Source organism: Gekko japonicus, unplaced genomic scaffold, assembly GCF_001447785.1.
Source record: "Gekko japonicus isolate JY-2015 unplaced genomic scaffold, Gekko_japonicus_V1.1 scaffold903, whole genome shotgun sequence".
Lineage (NCBI taxonomy): Eukaryota > Metazoa > Chordata > Lepidosauria > Squamata > Gekkonidae > Gekko > Gekko japonicus.
The window spans coordinates 179,984-204,559 of NW_015174300.1; positions in this window are offsets into that span (position 1 = coordinate 179,984).

Genomic DNA, 24,576 nt, shown 5'->3' on the forward strand with positions numbered 1-24,576 from the left:
CCAGCCGGGGAGCATGTTTCCCCCGCCGGATCGTGGTAAGTACTTGGGAACCCTATATGTTGATGTAAATTGTGCTTAACTTAGGAAAAGCAAGACATACATAAATGATGGCCGTCTGTATTTTCTTGCACTGACAGTGTATCCTGAGTGACATCTCTAAAAGCAAAAAAAAAAAAAAGGTGATGGTTCATGTAGTAATGTGACTTTAAGTCTTCAGCCTAAATTAACAGTATATTTGGGAGCAATTACAATCAGGTCTACTCCAAACTAAGACCCATTTTATTTAATGAGGCTTACTCCCAGGAAAGTGTTTTTAGAATTGTACCATTCCTTTTTTGTGTATTCCATACAATACTTCTCTTGAACAATCTGCTTGCCACACCTTACTGTTGAGCTGTACTTAGAACAATCAGCCTAATATTGAAAAGGGCAATTATAATGAGGTTACTGCAACATAGCTCTGACCATCTGTGAGAAAATGAGCCGAGCACTGGTTAACTTGCAAATGACCTGAACTACAATGCTAAGTGTTTTGATTTATATTAAAACATTTGGTTCTTGGTCAACCAGATTTGCCTATTATATTAAGTAGGAGAGTTCATTAAAAAGGAATTTGTTTAATCCGAACAAATCAGAATTCTAATCAGAAGGGGGAAGTCTTCCTTAAAATCAAAAATATCGCACTTGCTGGTGCTTAGAAAAACAATTACATGAGGAATGAAATACTTCACTGCCTCTGTTCACACAATGCAACTCCTGGCAAAATGTGGCAACCCTGTTCAACCATAGCTAAGTGAGAGACTTGGATAATTGCTACCTCAGGCGACACTTGCAAGTGTGAAAGAACTATCAGACATAGATCAAAGTGTGAAGTGGCTATTGCAGATCAAACACCAGAAGGGATGTTTGTCAATTTGACAGTTAGTGATGACTTGCCCATCAGATAACTTCTGCACTTGGGAGAGCAGCCACTTTCATGACACAGTTGAAAGGAACAGAGTCCTTGTACAGGTGATAGATCTCTACAAAAGAAAATTTCATCACATGCAGCTTTTCTTGACTTTCTTCTAAACAACTCAAGATACAGGAGCCTGCCCTACTTTCTGCTGGATCACCCTATGCCACAGCAGTTCCTAAAATAGAGGAGAAGGCTGCCTGGATAAAACTTCACAATGATTCTCTGAATGACACTGTATATTGTAGCAAAATGGGCAGCTTGTGTCAATCATGAAAGAAGCAAAACCAGGACACCCACAGAAAATATTCTCCATGTTTGGGAAGCTTCTCCAGGTATGGAGGGGTGTGTGTGGACATGTGGCTTTCTAAATCAAATTAACCAGAAGGAACAAAAATGCCAAAATGGCTTATGGGAATTGAACTTGCTCCAGGAGGCAAAGAATGCTGACAAGGGACAATGAGATATCATAGACACTTCCAAAAATTTTCACTGCTCTGTTTTAGATAGAAGACCTTGCTACAAAGGCTGCAACACTTTTTGCTCCATTATGGTTGTCGTAACCCTTTTACGAAAGTATGTCAGCCCCCTTCCAAGGATACAGGGGCCCCGGTCACATGGAAGGATTTGCCCTGCGAAACGGACGGGTTGAGGGTGGATTAAAACGGCACAATCAGATGCCAACATCTGGCAAGCATCGTGCACCCACCCCCAACCTATCCCTTCCGGCTGAAAACGCAGATTTAAAAGATACCAGCAAAACACTATTACCTACTTGGAAACGTGCAGCAGGTGTGGCCCTGTGATCGCCGATGCACCCGTATCCCATGGTATGCGAGGCCCTGCCACACTGCACATGTGCACAACTGTGCAGCGCCTCACCTCGCCCTTCGTCCCATCACTTCCCCCTCGGCATGTGATCGTGGCAGGGAGCAAATGCGGCTCGGAGGATCTGTCTGATCACGATGCCACGCTTCAATTTGCTGTGCCTCTAAAATGCCGCACTTCTGCCGTGGCTTTTCCCGCTAGTGTGAACGGGGCCATGGAAGCACTAAATAGTACTCCAATTGCCCCCTTTTACTGAGGCAGGGGTGAGTGCATTTTAAAACAAACTGTAGTGCATCAACAAAAGAACACTGCCACAACCTATGCCTTACCTCATTGTGGTGATAAAGTGAAATATTTTTCGACCCAAAGTGAGGTGGGCTTGGAGGAAAATGTCAAAATAAATGCAGTACAATGTTGTAAGGCATAGGACCCAGCATTTAGCTTCTCTTGTTGGTGTGTTCCATTTTTATTTAAAACTAGACCCTCCAAATACTGCTTTCCTTGTACATGACTGGGGTGTTGTCTTTTCCCCTGCAAAGGCAAATAGCAGCATGGGGAAGAAGTAATGTATCTTAACCAAAATGGCACAAGAGAAAGATTTCAGTTTCTCAGTTCCCACTATCTGTCTGTCCATCTCTCACACACAGTATGAATGTTTTAAAGAACATCCATATACAAGTAGCCACCTGTGGCCCTCATCTGCGGGTAGGTAAATCCACGGATCGGGACCACAAGGAGGCTAAAGAGATTTTTCTGCAAATTTGTGGGACTCCCCAAGTTTTCAGAAAATTGTTAAAGCAAAAATAAAATAGATACAGGGGTGTAAATCCTTCCAAAATACAATTATGTTGTCTGTGCACAGACAATGCACTTAGAGAAAGCACTACAGCCAGGCACAGACAATGCACTTAGAGAAAGCACTACAGCCAGGCACTGCAGAGAAGTAGGACAATGGTTGCTGCTCTGGGCCCGGCAGTGGCTGATGCTGGCAGCTGCTGTGGGCCTGGTGGCGGAGGATGCTGGCAGCCACTGCAGGCCCAGCCCCATAGGCTTGCCAACCCCAGGTGGGGGCGGGGGATCCCCTGCTTTTGTAAGCTCAGTCCCGCTACCAGCCAGCTGGCTGTCAGGGGTAACCCCATCCCCAAAAAGACATCCCTCAGCAACATCATTGACATGATGACATAACTTCTGGAAGTGACATCATAGCATCAACGATGCTCTACTTTGGGGGCAAAACTCTATGGTTTGTGGCCAGTTTTGCCCAAAAAGTAGAGCGTCGCCCCAACATCGCCAACGCAATAACGTCACTTCTGAAAGTGATGTCATTGCATCAACGCCGTCCCTGCCCACCCCTGGAATACCCCTCAAATCCCCCCGCTGGCAGCAGGTAAGAATCTAGCAACCCTACAGCTGCAGGTGAATGCCAGCATCTGCTGTGGGCCTGGCACCGCAGTGGCAGACACCAGGAGATGAGGATCAACAGAGGAAGATGCCGGCAGCTGCTCCAGAAGCCAGCTTCTGGGCTCAGTGTTGGATGGTGGGGCCTGCTGGAGCCCTGCTGGCTCAGCAGTGTGTGGGGTGTGTGTGGATATGGAATCTACTAGTCTTGTGGGGCTCCCACTTGTTAAACATATTCATAGAACTCAGATCCTTCTGTAACTCTGTGGGTGTGGCCCTCTATTGGAGTTTGCAGGGGAAAGGTATTTTGTCCCTGTGGGGGAGCCATAGGAGAGGACTGAGAGAAAAGAGAGGGCATTTAACTACTGGCCATTCCTCCTGTTAGGAAGTGGAAGCCATTGGACTGGAGGCACTGCTATTTTCTTTTTTCTTGTCACCCCTTCCCCTTCATTAACAACCCCAGGTCCCATAGTTTCTTCCTTCAGCTGGGGCTGGTGGGAGAAACTAGGGTTACACATCTCTCATGTCCTGGTAAATTTGTCTCTGTTCCGTACGTTTCTCTGTTGTGTTACTGATTTTAGTGCAGAAGCTTTCTGTCATCAGGGGAAGGGGACTAAGATTGTGGCATTTGCCGGTATATCATGCCCCAATAACTGCAACCAAAATATTGGCCTCTGTGCTTAGCAAGAACAGGAAACCAGGATCCTCTGCTGCTTTTATATACTGCCTTACTAGCTTTGGGGCAAAGCCTGCCTTGAAGCTAGTAAGACGGGAAGGTGATTTGTATAAACAGTTTTGGATGGATGGACCTAGCAGAGCAGTCCTTTGACAGCAAGATCTGTGTGTAACCCTGCTGACTGATAAAAATTCCAATCAATTCCACATCTGATATTCCATATCAGTCTCTCCTCACTCTGCTCCTTTCCTCTGACCTTCTAGGCTAACAGACTAACAGATCTATGTATTTCTGTATATTTACCACTATAATCAATTCAATTAAGTTATGGGGCATTTTCAGTTTGGGGATGAGTTTGATTTGATAGTTTGATTGTTCTTCAGGCTTTTGATGATTAGCATTGATTTCTGAATGCAGATCCTTGTTCTGTATTACTGATAAAGCATAACTGATCCTTTTAAAAACTTGCCTCCCCTATAATTTAAAAGAAAAATCTAACTTTACCAGTTATGTCAAAACTGAAGGCCTTGCTTTTATATTCACGTAAGTATTAAATGCCCTGACCTGGATAACCCAGGCTAGCCCCATCTCATCAGATAGCAGGGTCAGCCCTGTTTAGTGTTTGGATGGGAGGCCACCAAGGAAGACTGAGGTTGCTACACAAAGGCAGGCCACCTCTGAACTTCTCTTGTCTCAAAAACCCTTTGGAGTCACCATAAGTTGATTATGACTTAGGCAGCAAAAAAAACCAGTATCAAATGGCTAGATTCCAGTCCAATAGCACCATAGAGATCAACAAGAGTTTTGGCGGTGTGAGCTTTCAATCCTTCAACAGAATGAAATTTGTTATTGTTGCTGTATAATCCTCCCCCCCCCAATATTTAACATGTAGTATTCTCAGCACAGGCACCATGTAGGCTATCATTCACAGCCCCTTATATTTTGAGTGTGTTGGGTATGCTAATATTTTTAAAAAGGGTAGGATTTAGGCCTATAACTTTAGGCCCATAATTTTCTTATCCAAAGGCTTAATTCATATTTACCAGTAATAATGTGCCATAACAATTAATGGCTGTACTACACATTTTCAACCAGTGTGGCAATTAAGGAGAACTGGCCATCTGGGCTCTCCTGCAGCCACCTCCGGGAGCCAAGCCAGCTCTTCCGCTACCTGCTTCCTCTCCTTACAGTCACCTCTGTCCACTGCAGGCTGTTAGAGAATGGATGAACAGCCTGCCTGTGTTTGTTTGTACTACATGACAGGCAAACAGGCAAGCAAATGGAGGGGAGGAGATGGGGAGGGGGGGTGGAAAAGAAGAAAGTGGTCTTGAATGTTTTAAGAGTTATATGTTGTTGTTGTTGTTCAGTCGCACAGTCGAGTCCGACTCTTCGCGACCCCATGGACAAGATCTCGCCAGGCCCTCCTGAGCACATTTCAGTTGGTGCAGCTTCCTTCAGTCCTGCATAACAAGCTGAAGCTGCAGTAACTCACTTTCCTGTGAAGTGCAGGAGTCTTGTTCTCCTTCACTCTGGTTACCATAGAGGGCAAAGAAGAGAAAAGAGAAGATGGAAAACAAAGGAGTGGTTTCCAATGCATTGAGACCATCAAAGCTGATTCACACAGGAATCAGGCCGTAGGGTGAAACTGCCCTCACAGACAGACCTTTCTTAGTGCAAGCACGCTGCCTCTCGTTGGATTCACAGTTACCATTTACCACTTCAACTCTTTTTGATATGGTGATATGGTCAGATTCTTAGGATACAACACAAATGTTTATCCATCTGGCAAACCAGGAGAGAAAAGAGGAACAAACTACTCTACATTCTTGTAAGCTTTGTTCATATGGTGCAACATAATTTTTCTGCAGTTTGGCCCTATGCTACTCTGGTAGTGTCTAGATAAAGAAGCACAGGAGTCGAGTCACAGGAGTCGCGTCAATACTGTGGTTGCTTCTCACTTGAATGTTGCCCAGTTGAATGTTGATATATAGAGATTAACAACAATTAACTGGTCAAAGGATAACTGCGACATTTCCTAAAAATTGTTTGTTTGACATATGGAAAATCCTAAAAATTGTTTGTTTGACATATGGAGCCACCATCATATTATAGCTGTGAGTAGTCTGATCTAGTCAGATCTCAGAAGCAAAGCAAGGTGAATCCTGGTCAGACCACCAAGGGAGTCTAGGGTTGTTACACAAAGGCAGACAAATGGCAAACCACATCTGAACATCTCTTGCCTTAAAAACCCCATGGGGTTGCCATAAGTTGGCTGCAAGTTGATGGTACTTTCCCCCACGTATTAGTAACACTTTACTTTCTTTCATGTGCCAGTCCAAAACAAATCTTTTTACCTGGGCTTGTAATTAGAGATTCTCTCTTACCTGCTTTGTAAATGGTGTGCTTCTGTTTTATGGATAGTTTTTACGATGTTTATGTCCAGAGGCTTGTTTTTAATGGCTTGTTTTTATATTGGTACATTATTTTAATTGTAAGCCAGCTCAAGCAAACCTTTGAAGAGGAAGCATAGAAATATCCTAAATAAATAACATAGTACTACTAGGAAAAAAACATGTTGTGGAAATAAATACAATGGCCTCTAGAAAGAGGCTCTGGGTGGGTGCCCTGGCCTTAGACACTCAGTGTCAATTTGCTGTGGCGACCTCAGCAAGGTATAATGACACTGAGTCCCCCATTTTCTCCAGAGGAACTGATCTCTGCTACCTAAAGAACAGTTGTAATTTTGAGTGATCTCCAGCCCTCACCTGGAGATTGGCAATGATGGCTCCCCAGAAGGGAATAGTTGGTTTTGAGGGTGGAGTCTATGGCTTTGTACCTGTCCGAGGTTCCACGCCTCCTGAAACCTCACCATCTCTAGGCTCCATCCCTCACATCTCCAGGAATTTCCCACCTGGAGTTGGCAACCCTATCTCCTTCCCAGCCAATCATCAACCTACTTTTATGTCCCCCTCACTCTTCAGCTTTCCACCCCCCACACACCTGCAGCCTCTCCCGTGCTCTGAAGCCCTGCCTGCTATGTCACATTGGCTGTCATCCGGGGGCCACCTCAGCAGCATATAAGGATACAGAGCCCACCATTTTCTCCAGGGGAACTGATCTCTGCCATCTGGAAAGCAGTTGTAATTCTGAGTGATCTCCAGCCCTCACCTGGAGATTGGACACATTTTACCTCAGAACAGCAAACTGTTTAGAATGTTAGAGGCAAAAGCCAATCAAGTCGCATATGCAAACGACCTCTGTGTTCCGAGGCAAAGGCCAATGAGGCTCCATATGCAAATAACCTCTGTGTTCTGACTGGCTATGGGGGGGAGAGGAACAGCAAAATGTTTAGAATGTTGGAAGCAAGACTCAAGCAATGCAGCCAGTGGATAGGGACAGATTCTGAGTGACACACCAGAGCGCCATAGGGCTGCCAAGTGAGGGTGGGGGGTGGGAAACCCCCCACTTTGGAGGCCCGTTTTCCACCGCCACGGAATTGGGCCCCGGGGGGAACTCCGCCCCCCCAAAGTGCAGCATGGGTGCATCACCAGAGGTGATGCAATCACATCGATCACATTGGGGGCGTGGCCCCGATCATCGGAGGGAAAACTATGGTTTTCCCTCCGGTGATCGGGGCCACACCCTCAACGTGATTGACGTCACGTGTCACTTCCGGTGATGTGCTGGCGGCATGCGCACAACAAGGGACGGCTCCTGGAGCGCGCCGAGGCTCCCCCGCCGGTGGGTAAAATTTACTTGGCAACCCTAGAGCGCCAACCAATTCCAGAGCGTGTGGAATGTTCTAGAGAAGTGCCACCACCATTCGGCTTTTATTTATAAGGGAGATTCCTTATGAAACTGCTGCCTCTCTTTCTCCGCCTGCCAAGGCATTGCTTTCTCCTTCGGCTAAACAATGCCTTATTTGTACAGAGCCTTTCCTGGCTCTGATTTCTCTGCTTGTAGCTGCCTGCTGCCAATTAACCTTATCTCAAATTTCATCACTTCTGTTCCTTTATCAAACTTTGTCCAGTCAGTGTTACTGAAAATGGAAACCTGGTGTGTTCTGAGATTATGCCACTTCTGTGTTTGACGCTTTGCCTACTCCCACCATGTGGGCATTCAAGAACCATACTGTGGTAATCATTGCAGGTAAATGCAAGTAATTTATGCCTATTGGACATAAATATGATACAGCCATTGGGCTTCTTAAGGTTTTGATGTGCAGCAATGTGCAGAACAGCAGTTCATCTAGAGAGCACCACACATTCAGTTCCTTGCACATCACCCAACAATGAAATACAGTAGTGCTATAAATCAGTATCACCAATTCTGTAAAGTACCATCAGAGAGAGACCACTCTTCAGAGGCACAAGGAAGAAGGAATCAAGTTTTTTTTTAAAAAAAATTACCATATATTGTTCCCCAGTACATGCTCAAAGTAGGAGATCTGTGTTATTACCTTTTAAATCTGTCGCAGATGAAGTCATCGTCTCCCACCACATGTTCTGAGACAAGATGATGGCTTTTTTATTTATCACAGTGTTTTATGATTCCAGTTATACTAGCATGCTGTTGATGTTCTCTTCAATGGCACTCCGGGCATCTCACTTTGGAGGTCCCCCCCTCTTTACTCCAAATTAGTATGCTTCTGGTGGTGCCTCACTTGAACATAGCCTTTTGTTCTTTCTCAGCAAATTCCTTGTCTAACACTAATCTCCACTGCCCTTCATTTGCTAGCTACTAGTCCCAGTTAATTTTTTAAAAAATCTAGTTTTGTCTGTATTCATTTGTCTTTGATTATTTCTGAAACATCACAGATTCATGAGAAATATAGTAAGCCAAGTTTTAAACATGCTTGGCATGTGGCTAGAATGAATGAACCATGGGCACCGTAGAAAACAGTAAGAGTCCAGTAGCACTGACATAATTTGTGGCAGGGTATGAGCTTTCGTGAATCATTGCTCACTTCTTCAGATAAGTGGACACTGTGGTAACACAAAAGTGAGGGTGCTCTTTGATTAGCATGTTGGGGTTTTTTAGATGGGCCTTGGAATCATAGTCTATATGCATGCATCAATCAGACACTCAGCTGGATCTGCTGCTGGACATGCCATTTCTTGCCCTAGTTCACGTTCCATATACTTATATTTGGGCATATTAAAGAGACTCTCTCCTCTTGGTCCTTGATGAAATCTTTAAAAATAACTGAAAACCTTCTTGACTATTCAATCTATGTGTTAGGTCCAAACAAGAAGGGTGCAGACCAGCATTCTCAATGGTACCTCTGTAACTGTTATGCTCTCTCTGACTTGGAGATGTGCCAGCATCTGAGCTGGGGTATCTTTTGGAAGTAGCATAAAACCTTTCTGTTTAAGCTGTCTATCAGAGTCTATTCAGTCATTCAGAATAACATGATATTGGTTGTGCAGCACTACGCTACTTTAGAATGCAGGTGGGGAAGATAATGCAGAAGAATGTATCACAATGTCAAAAAAAACCCCACACTCCTCTCTGCACATTAAAAACTTGCAGGATGTGTTACTTGGTCACATCATGGACTTTTTTGAGGGGGCAGGGAACATCCATATATTCCCCCACCCCACCTATATTCTTTTGAAACAAGCAATTGAAAAAGAACCATATAGTGTAGTTTTAGTGTTTGAATCAATGCTTAATGGTCAGTATTAAGCTAGAAGTATTTATTCATTAAAATATTTGTACTACTATCCTGTTATGTGGAACTGGCAGTACGGTTTGAGGATCACAGGCAAGCAGATAAGGCAAGAAACAGGCAGGGCAAGACCCAGGGGTCAAGCCAAAAGTTTAAGCTGGAGATCAGAGAATTCCACTTGGGGCAAGCAGCCCCTAGGAGGTTTGAGCTTTGCATTCAGCTGCTCACCAGGGTAAAGCACCAGCTGGTTAGAAGGAGCTGTTGGGCTAGCAAAGGCTGAGATTCCAACTGTAAGATTATATGGGGAACTGAGTCCCACTCCCACCACTCCTGTAATCAGAACTAGCTCCCTGATCCTGCAAAGATGTATATAGTTGCCTCTTCCTCTTGAGAGAGGATAGAGTGTGGAAGGCCAAGTGTTGCACTCCTTCAGCTCTGGCCCTCTGCCTTCTCCATTCCTGAGGTACCGGGGTAGACTCTGGAGGTGCAAAAACCTCTCAGGGGTTTTCTTGTCTGCTGGTTCTAAGGAAATTTGAACAGGAGCCTGTTGATGGAGAAAAGGCACAGAATCATCCCTTAGAGCTTTTGCAGTGCACACAGCCTTAGGAAACCATGGGAAACAACTCTTCTGAAGATATGCTATGCCTGAACTAACATCCCTCCATTCAAACAGAAAATAACCATGCAAAGAGGTGACTAAAGCTATTCTTTCCAATATGTAAATGTTAAACAATTCTTGGGAATTTCTTAATATCAAAAGGAATATCAAAACACGCCCCTCTCTACAGTTCAGAAGTGCTACACTCTATTCAGGATTCTATGGATTATATTTTGATGTATAAATTTTATTCATGACTAAACCAGTGCCAAACAAAATTGGAGAACAACACTTAAGTCTGAACCTGTGTAATCAATAGCAAATGTTATTTAATCTGCATATGTTTTTGTATCTGCTTTACTGTTAATAAAACACATATAACATATAAAACAGACAACACAATTACATTTGTTCCCTGCATAATAATGCAGTATTTACGGAAGTAAACTGTAATTGTAGCACAGTAAATACTTGTGAGGTTTTTTTAATGGAAGTAGTTAAACTTTTGATGCTCATGATACTCACATTACAGGAATCATTCCAGGTGCTTTAATTAATTTGTTTATTTGCCACATTGGTAACCTACCTTTAAAAAAAAATCTATACCAGAAACAATCAGGAATAAGAGTAAATTCAGGATTGAAATGATCAAGAACAATCAGTTCCTACTAGCTGTTTTATACATTTGGGATTCTAGGAGGAGAAAATTGTTACCACCAGTGTCACATTTCACATCATTCCTGAACCAGGACTGATTTATGCTAGAACTAGAGAATAACTTTCTTTAATTCATGGAAACAGGCCAATGTTACAAGGCTGGTAGATCTTGCTTTGAGACAGGGTATTCTTGATGAAGTGAAACTGGAGGACAAAATTGGGGCACCAATACCATAGTTCCTCTATTTACAATTGCAAAACCTCTGTGATAGACAGGATGTGGCCAAAATTTTGTCTATCCCCTTAACAAAGTTTGAATATATACTCCAGAATTATACTACTAGTACCCTGGGCCTGATTTCTAAAATGTATCAGGTTTTAATAAAAATGGATAATAAAAGCCCTATGTCATACCAGAAACTGTGGGCGTCAGATTGTGAGATGGTGCTGTCAGAGAATGTTTGGTCACAAATCTGGAATTCAAATACTTTTTCCTGCTAGATAATAAGTGTAAGAGTACAATCCTTTAAGATTTCGTCCCATTGGTATCAAACACCGCAGCAGTTATCATGAGTTTTTACAATGTATTCACCTCTCTGCTGCAAGGGGTATGGAAAGGTGGGGTTGTATGCACATTGTTGGTGCCAGTGTGAGAGAACTGAGCAGTTCTGAAAGACAATTTTGAACCAAATAGTCCTCTTAACAGGGGACGTTGTCCCAGTCACACTGGATATATTGTTTCTTAATTATTAGAAGGATAGTACAGTCCCAGATATTAAGAAAAAGCAGATCTCATACCTTCTAATAGCTGCCAAAACATCTATAGTAGCTAACTGGAAATACCCAAATGCACCTACCCTTCATATATGGCAACATAAGGTATGGGATATGTACATAATGGAAAGAATCACATATAAGATGAATCAGTTTGAAAATAATCCTCCTTCCTTATTTATTTACTTGACTTATATCCCGCCCTTCCTCATGGGCTCAGGGCGGCTGACAGGAGGCGATTGCCATACATAACAATAAAAACCAGATAAAACAATCGATTACATTTACATTTAAAATCGGTGCTCGCAAAACAACATCCAAGGTGGGTTCCCCAATACAATCTTTCAAAATTCTACTAACTCTGCTTGATCAGTCTGTGCTATGTTTGTTCTTCAGTTCCAGGGCCAGCTCGCAATGCCAAAATTGGCAGCGCGGTGATGGTACAGTGATGGTGGCGGCTCCTACTCAAAAGTCTGGCAGAAGAGCTCCGTCTTGCAGGCCCTACAGAACTGCGTAAGGTCCCGCAGGGCCCTGATCTCCTCCGGGAGCTCATTCCACCAGATAGGAGCTGCCACCGAAAAAGCCCTGGCCCTAGTCGCAGCATATTTGACATCTCTAGGGGCTGGAATAACCAGAAGATGTTTCACCCCCGACCGTAGTGCCCTTGGGGGAACATATGGGGAAAGGCGGTCCCTTAGGTAAGCAGGACCCTGGCCATATAGGGCTTTATAGGTAAGAACCAGCACTTTGACGCAGATCCAGTATGCTATTGGCAGCTAGTGCAGCGCCTTCACCGCAGGCTGGACATGGGCTCGCCTAGAGAGGCCCATCAACAGCCGGGCTGCTGCATTCTGCAGCTTCCGGATCTGCAACAAAGGCAGCCCCATGTAGAGAGCGTTACAGTAGTCCAACCTTGAGGTGACCATCGCATGGATCACTGTGGCCAAGTCATCGCGGTCAAGGTAGGGAGCCAACTGCCGTGCCAGCCGCAGATGGTAAAAGGCTGACTTGACAGTGGCTGCTACCTGGGCCTCCATTGTTAAGGCAGAGTCCAGGAGCACTCCCAAACTTCTAACCCTCGGCTCTGGCACCAAAGGCACCCCGTCGAAGGCTGGGAGAGGGATCCCCAACCCTGAACCGACCCGACTTAAGCCCAGGACCTCTGTCTTTACCGGGTTTAGCTTCAGCCGACTCAGCCTGAGCCAACCAGCCACAGCCTGCAGTGCCCGATGAAGGTCATCCGGGTCAGAATCCGACCGGCTGCCCAACATTAGATACAGCTGGGTGTAATCCACATATTGATGGTACCCTAGCCCATAACTCCAAGCAATCTGGGCGAGGGGGCGCATATAGATGTTGAATAATATTGGGGACAGCACTGCCCCTTGAGGCACCCCACACTCAAGAATTTTGTAGAAGTGTGGCCAATGATACTGAACTATTTGATGCAGATAGGAGTGGTCCCCCCAAAATTGAAATACTTAACTGGAATGCCATATTAAGGAGATTTATAAGTTGCAAGATCTAATGCTTATTGCTTATTTACTTTCTATTCCAATTGTCTTTGCTGTTTATTATGGGGTTTTTTGGTAATATGTTTCATGATTGTGTATTTGTTGGTTGTACTAAATACAAATTGTCAAATAAAAAAATCTTTTAAAAAAATAATGTAAGGGTACATTATGGGGCTATCACCATTTAGTTCTCAGAAGAACATTGTAAGAAAGATGAGATGGGCTGTGGTTCAGAGGAAGAGCCTCTGCTATGTATGCAGAAGGACCCAGCTTCAATCCCTGGCAGCTCCAGTTAAAAAGGACCAGGCAATAGATCATGTGAAAGGCCTCTACTTGAAACCCTAGAGAGCCGCTGCCGATGTAAGTAGACAATACTGATCTGGATGGACCAAGAATCTGAGTTAGTATAAGGCAGCTTCATGTGCATGTGCATGTTCAGACTGAGAGTTAATGGCTTGTTCAAAGTCACACATAGTCTTAAACAGTTTCTTGGTCATCTGAATTATCAGACTCACTTGTCTGTTTTAATGGACAGTGGCTTTGTTTCTAAGCACTGTATGGCAGAACTTCAATAAGAGTGGCTTTTGGGAACATACAGATGTGTCAAGGTCGTTAGTCAGGTCATACCACATAGAGCTTCATAAGAAGATAAGTGTTTATTGATGGATCCAGTACTAATGAATCACATATACAGCTTGTGTCAGGAATAGCCTTTGGTATAGGGGCCTCTGACTTATAGTGAAATCAAACATCCCCCCCCATGAGTAAAAGCCAATGGTTATACTTTGTGCACATAGCAAAGCAAGCAAGCGGCAAAGCCAGCAGAAAGCCGTTGGGTTCCCAGCCAAGTAATTGCAGCTGGAGACTCCAAGGCCAAGCCGAGATAACACACAGTGGCTGGACAGGGTAGAGCTGAGAACGAGGAGAAGAAAAACCCCTCCACACTCCAGATCCATGACTGGGCTACGTCCTGCCCCTCCCAACGACCCCTCCCAGGTTTCTCTGGAAAGTGTTGGTGGAAGCGTCTGAGAAGGCAGGGGGCGGAAACATGTTCCTCTGCCACCCATTCTCTGTGTTGTGGTCTAAAGTCCTTCCACTCAATCAAATAAAACAGCTTATTACGCTTCAGCTTAGATTCCAAGATATCAGCAACTTCATGATGCGGTTTGCCTTGCACGAGCAGGGGAGGGGGGCAGGGTTGTTGTAGCCACCACACATTTGGCCCGGGATCACGGCAGAGAAGGCTGAAATGGAAAACGCAATGCAAATGTCTCAGGTTTTTAGGTAATTCCAGTTTCACAGCCATGTCATTGATCTTACATACAACCTTAAATGGCCCCACATATTTCCACCCCAACTTCCGACAGGGATGTAGTCCTTTAATGTTTTTGGTAGACACATAGACAGAGTCCCCCGGTTGGACGTCCCAGCAGTCAGACCGTTTCTTATCAGCCTGAGCCTTGTAGGCTTGTTTGGCAGCATCCGAAGTCTTACATAACACTGGCCAGGCATTTTTCAGATGGTGGCACCACCCTGGAAGTGATGCCACCCCAGGAGTGGATCGTCAGACAGGAATGGGAGAGGTGGGGCCTCATAACCACACACACATACATAGACCTTTATTGGCATAACACAGCAGCAAAGAGAACAATGAAACAAATAGAAAATAAATAGCAACAAGTAATAGATTATAACAATTTGCACCATGCTGCACAAACAAGGAATCGTTTTTATAAACTTCTCGGAAATAATAGACTCAGTTGAGAATATAGCATTTCTAAAAAATATAAGGGGGTTAAGGCTTGTACGCCCCTACCCTAAGCGTCCAAACATAGGCTAAGAATTCGGCAACAGACAAAGTAATTGCCGGGGACTTATCAGACAATAAAATTTTAAGATCCTTGTCAGTCGAGTTCCTTGTGGTAGGTAAGTGGGGACTAATCAGATAGCTACGTATAGTAGAATATTGAGGACAACGTAGAAGGATATGAGCAACTGAATCAGGTTCACTATAGAGACAATTGCAGGTTCTGTCCCTATAGGGGATACCCCTATATCTGCCTAAAACAACAGCTGAGGGGAAAAGATGCCTCATAACCGTAAACCGACATGAAAGGAGAAACCCCGGTGGATGAATGACAGGCATTATTATAACAAAATTCAGCCAGAGGAGGGAGCCCTCCCAATCATCCTGTTGGAAATTAGTGAAACACCGGAGGTATTGTTCAAGGGTTTGATTGTTTGTGTGAGCCAGCACGGGCTCCGAGGTGAAAAGGGCTTTGAGATGATCAAATACCACTTGGCATTTGTTAGTCCAGTTCAGCTTAGCCCCCGGGCGAGTGCACTCCGCATCCTTCCCATGGCCTCCCCAGGGTGGGAAGAGTCTGCAATAGTCCTGGAGGCTTCCCTGAGTGATGTTTGCACATGATGCAGGTTTGGCACGACTGAACAAAGAGGGAGAGATCGTCCTGCATTCCAGGCCACCAGAATTGCCTTTGTAGCAAGTGCAGTTATTTGACAAACCCCAAATGTCCTACTAGTTTCGTTCCATGGACGGTGGCCATAATTTCACCTCTTAAAGCCAAAGTAATGAACAGTTTGTGGCCAATATACCAACAGCCATTGGCACGTTCCTCAACCTCCCCCCCCTTCCCTAATTCAGCGCAGTCAGCATCAGAAAGGGCGGAGGCAAACTTTATTTCCCAACCGGAGTCAGTCACAGGGTTTTTTCTTTCTTTCGCTTTGCCACGCATCAGAACTGCCCCTCCCAATTGTGAAGGTGTGAAATTGAGTACACCCTCCCGTTGGCTATTGTGCTGTGGGAGGCGGGACAATGCATTGGCCAAAGAGTTAGATTTCCCCGGAAAATGGTGCAATGTGAAATTAAACTTGGAAAAGAAATCAGCCCATCAGAGCTGTTTAGCGTTCAGATTTCGAGGTGTCACCTTCAGGTTTTGATGGTCAGTCCACACTTCAAACGGGACTCTCGCTCCCTCCAATCAATGTCTTCAAGTCGAGAGCGCTAATTTGATAGCTCTCACCTCCTTGTCCCAAACTGACCAATTACACTCAGTGTCATTAAATTTCTGGGAGACGTAGGCGAGGGGATGGAGTTTTCCATCCTCCCCTTCTTGCAAAATGGTGCCACCCATAGCAACATCTGAGGTGTCGACTTGCACAATGAACTTTTTTTGTTTGTTTGTGTGAGCCAGCATGGGCTCCAAGGTGAAAAGGGCTTTGAGATGATCAAACGCCACTTGGCATTTGTTAGTCCAATTCAGCTTAGCCCCTGGGCGAGTGCACTCCGCATCCTTCCCCTTGGTCCTTAATAAATCCATGAGCAGTAGACTCACCTGAGCAAAGTTCGCAAGAAAGGACCAGTAAAAATTGGCAAACCCGAGGAATGCTTGTAGTTGCCTCCGGGTTCGAGGGGGTTCCCACCCCACCACATCCCAAACCTTGGCTGGATCCATTTCCAAACCCCTGGGGGAAATGTGGTATCCCAAAAAGTCTATCTCAGAGTAATGAAACTCACACTTGGATAGTTTGGCAAACAGTTTGTGTTTGTGTAACTTTGGAGGGCCTCCCACACTAGTTTGATGTGGGAAGGTGTATCAGGGGATTAAATCAGGATATCATCAAGGTAAACAATCACTCCCTTGAATAGGTGCTTGTGCAACACTTCATTGATGAGGTACATAAAGACCCCAGGGGCCCCTTGAAGTCCAAACGTACTCGAACTGCCCCAATGGCATGTTAAAAGCAGTCTTGTACTCATCCCCTGCTTTAATGCAGACTCAAAAGTAGGCATCCCTGAGGTTGAGTTTGAAAAAGATTTTCCCCTTAGCCACCTCGGCCAGAAGATCCTTCATGAGAGGCAGAGGGTATGCATTCGTGGTAGAAACTGCATTCAAACCCCTGCACAACCTCAGCCCACCATCTTTTTTCTTCTGGAACAACACCGACACCGCAAAAGGAGATGACGCAGGTCGGATGAAACCACGCGCCAAATTTTTATCAATGAATTTTCGCAATTCCTCTTTTTCCCCTGGACTCATCACATAGAGTTTGCCTTTGGGCAACTTCTTGTCAGGGATTAATTCAATTGCACAATCAGAGTGTCTGTGAGGGGGCAATTCGTCTGCCTCCTCCTCTTCAAACACTAGGTCTTGATACTCCAAAGGAATAGAGTTCAACTCCTTAGCCAGGCAAGCCCACACTGGTTCATTTGGAGGGTCTCCCCCCCCATAGTTCTTCCCACACATGCTTCTGGCACTTAGGGGAGATGAATTTAACCACCCCCTCATCCCATAGAATGTAGGGATCGTGGTTGTAGAGCCATGGGCTACCCAGTACCTTAGGGAAACGGGCAGCTGCAGTGATGACAAAAGATATACATTCCCAATGTGCTCCCATTCCCATTCGTAAAGGCACAGTCTCGTACTTACAAGGGTCTTTCATAGCCGACCCATCCATTTGGGTAAACACCGGAAGCTGGACTACTTTCGCCCCCAACCCTATTACAGGAGCGGGGTTGATAAGGTCTCGGCCACAACCTGAGTCTATAAGACCCCGTACCCATATGTGGGTACCCAGCTCCGGGTTCTGGACAGTCACAGTCACAAAAAAGAGGGAGGGCTATCCACTCACCAGTTTTGCTGCCTCTGGGATTGGGACCTGCTGCTCCACACGGCTTACTGCAGGTCCTGTGCATTTCCCACCGGTTGATCCTCCTCCTCACTTGATGAGTCAGGGTCCTCTTCAGGGACACTTGCTTGCAGAGCCTTTTGGTTCTTTGGATGAGAAGCGGTCTTCTTCATGGGGGTGTCCACCTGCCTTTTCTCTGGTGCCTTCTTTGCTGGCCTCTGGATTCCCACTCCCAGGCAGGAGTCTGCAAAGTGGCCCGCCAAGCCGCATTTGAGACACAGGCCCTGCTTCATCCGCTGGTCCTGCACCGCCTCCTTCTTCGGTTAAGGAGTTTTGGGTTTTGGTGAGGTGTTAGCAAGGTGTGCTTATAAATGTATTTCATTTCATTTGTATTGTGCAATTGCATATGTGTCTGCATTTGTGTGTATGGGTTTGGGAAATGTTGTGTAGTCTGACTGCAAGCTGCTATGCTATGTGCTTGGCTTGTCTGCATCTGCAAGTGCTGTGTCAGTGTGCTGCTTGCATCCATATGCTAATGAGGACACACATCTACCCAGCCTGCCTTGGGACAGAGAAGGCCTTCGCCATTATGCTCAGCTGAAAGACTTGCACCAACAACAACTATCCCACCATCAGGAGTTCCTGGAATTGCACGTAACCCCTCGTATCTGGTTTGGAATCACAAAAGACAACATCCTGTTTTTCCTCCTTGGGCCAGGCCAACAAATCTACATCAAAAGGGTTTCCATGGCAATGTAGCTTTCACACCTTGACCAAATGGTCCCATAGAAGTGAGGCTTAGAATTTGAATACTGTTTCACTTCCCCTTAGATAGGTATGTCACCTTCCAATGGCCAATGGACATAGGAGAGAGGATGGACTATAGGTAAGAGACCAGCCCCAAAAGCCAGGTTTTAGTGTGTGTGTGAACGCATCTGTTTTTGTGTGCTTGAGATCAACAATATTTAGTAAAGACAACATTTATTCATTAAATATCAGTGTGTTGTCTCGCTTCTTGGGAAATAGGAAAGTCCGTTCTGAATCTGCCCTCTGGATACACGGGTAAAACGAACTCACAGCCCACTGTCATATATAAGGCAGAGTTGGGCCACAGGAACAATTCTCACTAGGAGGATTTCCGGTATCAGAGGCCAGGATGGTTTTACCCATGGTGGTCGTGTTATTGATCTTGATGGTCCTCAATTGGGTCTCTGCATCTGCTGCCTCACATATCCACGCAGACCTCGGAGTGTAAGCCCAAGCAGTACTGCTTGGCTAGCACTTCATCAAGTCAACCCCGGATTTTGGCTGCCTGGCATTTGAACTCCTCTGTGTACGTTCTCACCGACAACTTGCCTTGTTTGAAGGTGCGCAGAAATGCTTGAGCGTGTTCTCCAGCGTTCGGGTCTTCGTACTGGGCATGGAGAGCCCACATAAAAGCATCCACTGACCAGAGCTCCGGCCTGTCTGTTTTGTGCAGACCCATGTACCAGTCCACTGCCTCGTCCCTTAACTGCGATGCTATATAGTCCACCTGGCGTTCTTCATCGGGGAACAGGTGGCCCCAATTCACAATGAATTTCTGGGCACAAACCACAAAGAAAGGCAGTTTCTCAGGAGTCCCATTAAACGTTGCCTCCAGAGGCTCCATAGGTCGATGCACGTCCCAGCTGGGTTGTGCAGGCACAACATTCCCTGGAGGGGCCCAGGGAGGGTTCCTCGGAGGGGGGCAGGCTGGATGCACAACGGTGCTAGAGCTTGGTGCGCCGGCTGTGCCGGTGCTAAGCACTGTACCTCCTGCTGCACTGCCCCTGCCACCATCTCCAGTAATTTCTTGAGGGAATCCTCGACCATTTTCATCATCTGGTCAAAACCCCGCTTGAGTAAATCCAAGTGGGTATCAACGAATTCTCTGGGAGCCTCAGTTCCTCCCGCAGTTCCTTCCTCCTCCAACACATAGTCCATCATGGGGGGAGGCCGCTCATTACGACTTTCCCTGTGAGGACAGCCATCCCTGAAGGGATTTTTGTTTTAGTTTTTGGATTTTTCTACAAACCCAGGAAGTCTACTGACTATGCAGGAAAAGCTGTTGGGGGAGAGTGAGCTCCCTTTTGGTGGAAATAAGTATCCGCACAGGAAAAAAGACTCTGGAAAATAGAATAAGGATATGTTCTGGTCTAATGTGGTTCATTGTTAACTGCAACAAATCTCACAAGATCTTCTATAACAGGGGCCTGCAGGGACCACTGAAAGAGGGAGGGTGGCAGGCAGCATTACAAAATGGCCACCACAGGAGGTGGAGCCAAGCACGCACAAAACAAACAGGAAGAAGTGGGATTAGGAATATAAACATGCATGCACATACAAACAAAAAGAAGCCCAAATAAAGAAAAGGGAGGATAAAACACACAGGTTGCCAACCTCCAGGTGGCAATCTGGAGATCACCTGCTTTTACAACTGATATTCAGACTACAGAGATCAGTTCCCCTGAAGAAAATGGCTGCTTTGGAGTGGGGTGAACTCTATGACATTGTAACATGCTGAGGTCCCTCCCCTCCCCTCCCCTCCCCAAACCCCACCCTTCCCAGGCTCCATCCCCCAAATCTTCAGTTATTTCCTAAACCAGAGTTGACAGCCCTACAAGAAGAGACCACCAATGAGGGAAAGGGGTGCTCTGCTGCTCCGTACCCTGCTCAACTCACACCTGGTCTGCTGGTCCTGTTTACAGAATTCAGGATACTTCCCCAGTAAGCTGTAAGAAGCCCTTTGTTTGTGTGAAGGCAGCTAGTTGTTTGTTCTGTTTTCACAATGGCCCAGCCTACTTTCTTGAAGCACATGATGGGTGCCAGGGGATGTCCCTGTAGGCTCCACTTTGGAGAAGGTAAAAGAAGACGGGGACGGCAAAGGATGAGATGGTTAGACAGTGTCATAGATGCAACAAACATGAAATTGAGCAAACTTCAGAGGACGGTGGAAGACAGGAAGTGATCTGGTCCATGGGGTCACAAAGAGTCGGACTCAACTGTGCGACTGAACAACAACAACAAATTCTATAGGGAATAAATTTCCATAATCATCCTTAATGATAATTTACTTCCGTTTAGCATCAGATCCCTCCCCCAAACACACAATAATAGGCTTGTTACAGCTTAGTCCAGGCCATTCTCACACTACTGAAGTGTACTCATTCCCAGAATGGTTGCCAACTCTGGGTTGGGAAATTCCTGGAAATTTGGCAGTGAAGCTGGGAAAGGGCAGATTTTGGGGAGTGTAGGGACCTCGGAGTATAACGCCATGGAGTCCACCTCCAAAGCTGCCATTTTCTCCAGGGGAACTGATCTCTGTAGTCTGAGATCTAATTCCATAAGATTTTCAGCCCCAACCTGGAAGTTGGCAACCCTAACCAAGACTGTCTCTACCAAAGGCAATCTTCCCTGATTGCCCTGACCATTCCTCCTATACACACTAACCACAAGATTAGTTCTGGGACTGGGGAAAATTAAAAGGTTATTGTGAGAACAATTACACAGAAACTCTCCTGTGGTGAAAAAAATGGTTTTTATTTGCATAATTTACATAATTTATTTACATAATTATCTGTATTGAGAAATTATCTGTATGAGAAAGGGACACAAACACTAATAGTTCTGTTTTATTTAACTAACTAAGAGTAAGGCACTGCATCTGCTGCCTCACATATCCACGCACTAAGAGACACTGGATGGATGCTGTGTAGGACCATCTCTCAGACCTCGGGGTGTAAGCCCAAGCGGTACTGCTTGGCTAGCACTTCATCAAGTTAAGCCCGGATTTTGGCTGCCTGGCATTTGAACTCCTCTGTGTACGTTCTCACCGACAACTTGCCTTGTTTGAAGGTGCGCAGAAATGCTTGAGCGTGTTCTCCAGCATTTGGGTCTTCGTACTGGGCATGGAGAGCCCACATAAAAGCATCCACTGACCAGAGCTCCGGCCTGTCTGTTTTGTGCAGACCCATGTACCAGTCCACTGCCTCGTCCCTTAACTGCGATGCTATATAGTCCACCTGGCGTTTTTCATCGGGGAACAGGTGGCCCCAATTCACAATGAATTTCTGGGCACAAACCACAAAGAAAGGCAGTTTCTCAGGAGTCCCATTAAACGTTGCCTCCAGAGGCTCCATAGGTCGATGCACGTCCCAGCTGGGTTGTGCAGGCACAACATTCCCTGGAGGGGCCCAGGGAGGGTTCCTCGGAGGGGGGCAGGCTGGATGCACAACGGTGCTGGAGCTTGGTGCGCCGGCTGTGCCGGTGCTAAGCACTGTACCTCCTGCTGCACTGCCCCTGCCACCATCTCCAGTAATTTCTTGAGGGAATCCTCGACCATTTTCATCATCTGGTCAAAACCCCGCTTGAGTAAATCCAAGTGGGTATCAACGAATTCTCTGGGAGCCTCAGTTCCTCCCGCAGTTCCTTCCTCCTCCAACACATAGTCCATCATGGGGGGAGGCCGCTCATTACGACTTTCCCTGTGCGGACCCGCCGGTGAAGTAAGAGTCCAGGCCTCACGCTGGTTTGTGCTGAAGTGGCCCCAATGGGGCCCTGCAGCTGAGTGGTCACTCGAGGCTTTCTCCCTCCGAAGAAGTCGAAGGGCCGTTCTACCCCGAGCTGTTCCGCATCCTGCAGGTCAGGATCCTTGGGCACAGTCTCAGTGTCCTGATCCTTGGGCACAGTCTCAGTGCCCTGATCCTCATGGTGGAGTTTGTTCTCCTCCTTGAGATTGTGTTCCTCGGCTTCGCTCATCTTGGGTGAGAGAATGGAGTCGAAGAATGCATGATTCCTGACACTTTGTCAGGGTCGTTAGTCAGGTCACACCACACAGAGCTTCATAAGAAGATAAGTGTTTATTGATGGATCCAGTACTAATGAATCACATATACAGCTTGTGTCAGGAATAGCCTTTGGTATAGGGGCCTCTGACTTATAGTGAAATCAAACATTTCCCCCCCCCATGAGCAAAAGCCAATGGTTATGCTTCATGCACGCGGCAAAGCAAGCAAGCGGCAAAGCCAGCAAAAAGCAATTGGGTTCCCAGCCAAGTAATTGCAACTGGAGATTCCAAGGTCAAGCCGAGATAACACACAGTAGCTGGACAGGGTAGAGCTGAAAACAAGGAGAAGAAAAACGCCTCCACATTCCAGATCCATGGCAGGGCTACCTGACAAGATGCTGGCTGAGGTTATTCAGATCTGTGATCACCCATCTCTATTTCTCCTCTTCATCACTCAGATGGCTCAGTGAAGGTGTTGAACAGCTGTGGATAAGGATATTTATAAACTGAAGCTTAATGCAAAGAAGAGATGGAAATACTGTTACGAGAGGTGGTGTTTCCGAATTATTGTGATGATTCAGCCCGCTACACTCCTGTAACAAAGACCAGGTTTGCAGTTTGGGGGTGCTTTTGAGCCAGTCTTATTTTTGGGTGCCCAAGTGTCATCTGTGGTTCAAAACTCCTTTTTCCAACTTTAGTAAAAGCTGCACCCCTTAGGGTAAAGGAGAAACCTTGCTCTCGTCATTTCAAGGTTAGGTTACTATAATGCACTTTTTGTTGGGCTGCCTTTGATGACTAGTCCGAAGCTTCAACTATTGCTGCAACTGATTCACTGATAGAGACACAAAGATCCTATTACCATGTGCTTCATCAAAGTGTGCAGAGTTAAGGCCAAGAGGGTGCTTGCTTCCCCCTTCTCCTCCATAAACATTTCCAGCTAATAGGTTTGGAAATCTCATTGTAAAGAAGGGCTTTCCAGGACCACAAGCTCACTCTTATGAAAGTTACAAGTGGATACCCGCAAGAAACTTGCGGGATGATTATCTAATTCGTCACACCTTTGCTTCCTCTCATCACCCCCTACCTCTCTCACACTATTTCTCCCCTCTGCCCCCTTTTCTTACTCTATTTCTCCTCCATGCATGTGACTTCCTCTCTCTGTCTGACCTGTCATCTTTCTCTTTGTTTTTCTGCCTCCCCACTTCATCACTCTTTCTCTCGCTTTCTGCCCCCATCACTCTCCCAGCCTCCTGCCTGCCAAAGTCTCAGAGCGGCTTAGATGCAACGAACATAAAATTGAGCAAACTTCAGAGGACGGTGGAAGACAGGAAGTGATCTGGTCCATGGGGTCGCAAAGAGTCGGACTCGACTGTGCGACTGAACAACAACAACAAATTCTATAGGGAATAAATTTCCATAATCATCCTTAATGATAATTTACTTCCGTTTAGCATCAGATCCCTCCCCCAAACACACAATAATAGGCTTGTTACAGCTTAGTCCAGGCCATATTCTCACACTACTGAAGTGTACTCATTCCCAGAATGGTTGCCAACTCTGGGTTGGGAAATTCCTGGAGATTTGGCAGTGAAGCTGGGAAAGGGCAGATTTTGGGGAGTGTAGGGACCTCGGAGTATAACGCCATGGAGTCCACCTCCAAAGCTGCCATTTTCTCCAGGGGAACTGATCTCTGTAGTCTGAGATCTAATTCCATAAGATTTTCAGCCCCAACCTGGAAGTTGGCAACCCTAACCAAGACTGTCTCTACCAAAGACAATCTTCCCTGGTTGCCCTGACCATTCCTCGTATACACACTAATCACAAGATTAGTTCTGGGGCTGGGGAAAATTAAAAGGTTATTGTGATAACAATTACACAGAAACTCTCCTGTGGTGAAAAAAAAGGTTTTTATTTGCATAATTTACATAATTTATTTACATAATTATCTGTATTGAGAAATTATCTGTATGAGAAAGGGACACAAACACTAATAGTTCTGTTTTATTTAACTAACTAAGAGTAAGGCTCGTTGTGGAAAGAAATACAACGAG